Genomic DNA, 2,864 nt, shown 5'->3' with positions numbered 1-2,864 from the left:
GGTTTTTGCGACTGCACTTGAAGAAACTATCAAGTGCTATGATGAATATAGCTCTCATGAGGACCGCAACAGGAAAGGAAAACCCAGAGTTACCTCTGCTGCAGAGGATAAGTCCATTAGAGTTAACTGCACCTCAGATGGCAGGCCAAGTAAATGCTTCACAGAGTTCAAGTAACAGACACATCTCAACATCAACTGTTCAGTGTGAATCAGGCCTTCAAGGTCAAATTTCTGCAAAGAAACCACTACTAAAGGACACCAATAAGAAGAAGAGACTTGCTTGGGCCAAGAAACACAAGCAATGGACATTAGACCAGTGGAAATATGTCCTTTGGTCTGATGAGTCCAAATTTGAGATTTTTGATTCCAACTGCCATGACATTGTGAGACACAGAGTAGGTGAACAGATGATCTCCGCATGTGTGGTTCCCACCGTGAAGCATGGAGGAGGTGTGATGGTGCTTTGCTGGTGACTCTGTCTGTGATTTATTTAGAATTCAAGGCACACGTAACCAGCATGGCTAACACAGCATTCAGCGACACGCCATCCCATCTGGTTTGCGCTTAGTGTGACTATCATTTGTTTTTCAACAGGACAATGACTCAAAACACACATCCAGGCTGTGTAAGGGCTATTTGACCAAGGAGTGCTGCATCAGATGACCTGGCATACACAATCACCAGACCTCAACCCAATTTGAGATGGTTTGGGATGAGTTGGACCGAAGAGTGAAGGAAAAGCAGCCAACAAGTTCTCAGAATATACAGTTGAAATCAGAAGTTTACATAAACTTAGGTTGGAGTCATTAAAACTTGTTTTTCAACAACTCCACAAACTTCTTAACAAACTAGAGTTTTGGCAAGTCGGTTAGGACATCTACTTTGTGCATGACAAGTAATTTTTCCAACAATTGTTTACAGACAGATTATTTCACTTATAACTCACTGTATCACAATTCCAGTGAGTCAGAAGTTTACATACACTAAGTTGACTGTGCCTTTAAACGGCTTGGAAAAGTTCCAGAAAATGAAGTCATGGCGTTTGAAGCTTCCGATAGGCTAATTGACATAAATTGAGTGAATTGGAGGTGTACCTGTGGGTGTATTTCAAGGCCTACCTTCAATCTCAGTGCCTCTTTGCTTGACATCATGGGAAAATCAAAAGAAATCAGCCAAGACCTCAGAAAAAAAATTGTGGACCTCCACAATATAACCTGAAAGGCTTCTCAGCAAGGAAGAAGCCACTTCTCCAAACCCACCATAAAAATACTATGGTTTGCAATTGCACATGGGGACAAAGATTGCACTTTTGGAGAAATCTTCTTGGGTCTGATGAAACAAAAATAGAACTGTTTGGCCATATTGACCATTGTTATGTTTGGCGGAAAATGGGGGAGGCTTGCAAGCCAAAGATCACCATCCCAACCGGTGGTGGCAGCATCATGTTGTGGGGGTGCTTTGCTGCAGGAGGGACTGGTGCACTTCACAAAATAGATGGCATCACGAGGAAGCAAAAGTATGTGGATATATTGAAGCAACATCTCAAGACATCAGTCAGGAAGTTAAAGCTTGGTCGCAAATTGGTCTTTTACAAATGTACAATGACCCCAAGCATACTTCAAAAGTTGTGGCAAAATGGCTTAAGGTCAACAAAGTCATGGTGTTGGAGTGGCCATCACAAAGCCCTGGCCTCAATCCCATAGCAAATGTGTGTGCGGAACTGAAAAAGCGTGTGCGAGAAAGGAGGCCAACAAACCTGACTCAGTTACACCAGCTCTGTCAGGAGGAATTGGCCAAACTTCACCCAACTTATTGTGGGAAGCTTGTGGAAGGCTACCTGAAACATTTGACCCAAGTTAAGCAATTGAGTGTATGTAAACTTCTGACCCACTGGGAATGTGATGAAAGAAATAAAAGCTGAAATAAATCATTCTCTCGACTATTATTCTGACATTTCACATTAATATAAAGTGGTGAACCCAACTGACCTAAGACAGGGAATTTTTTACAAGGATTAAATGTCAGGAATTGTGACAAACTGAGTTTAAATGTATTTGGTCTATGTAAACTTCCGACTTCAACGGTATATGTAGGAACTCCAAGACTGTTGGAAAAGCATTCCTCATGAAGCTGTTTGAGAGAATGCCAAGAGTGTACAAAGCTGTCATCAAGGCAAAGCTTGGCTACTTTGAAGAATCTAAAATATATTTTTTAGTTACTACATGAATCCATATGTGTTCATAGTTTTGACGTCTTCGCTATTATTCTACAATGTAGCAAATAGTAAAAAATAAAGAAAAACCCTTGAATGAGAAGGTATCCAAACTTTTGACTAGTACTGTACATCTGGGGTACAAGCATATTCTCCAACGTCTTACAATTCCTGTTGGTCCTTCCCTGTAGCATACTTGTTAAAAGTTATACAGTTTTGCTGGAAAATGGATGTTTCAGTGTTTTGCTGTGGTCAATTGGCATTCGCATACTGTAGATAAAAGCTGTATCCCTGTGAAGAGCAGAACATTAATCAACTTGACAAAATTGAATGAGGCATTTAAGTCGAAGCATTTACATCCAACGTATTAAGGTGCGACATTTCCCATTTAAAAAAAATAGCATAATTCTAACAATTGATCAAATAACATGAATACAATCAACAGTTCAGAGAGAACATTGTGTTAAACATTTCATAATGACTTAGGCTGGCAGATGCTTTGGTTCAAATTCCAAACACTTGTGGCACAATTTTCCCTATAAACTTGTTTCCCCTCAAGAACAAATTAAACAAGACATTAGGGGCTTATTCAGGCAAATGGGAAGTTATCAAATGTCAATACGGAAATTATTTTCTGCTGTGTTTTACAGGG

The sequence above is a fragment of the Oncorhynchus tshawytscha genome, linkage group LG05, assembly GCF_018296145.1.
Source record: "Oncorhynchus tshawytscha isolate Ot180627B linkage group LG05, Otsh_v2.0, whole genome shotgun sequence".
Taxonomy (NCBI): Eukaryota; Metazoa; Chordata; class Actinopteri; order Salmoniformes; family Salmonidae; genus Oncorhynchus; species Oncorhynchus tshawytscha.
The sequence above is the reverse complement of the archived record's forward strand: the minus strand, read 5'-3'. Positions refer to the sequence as shown.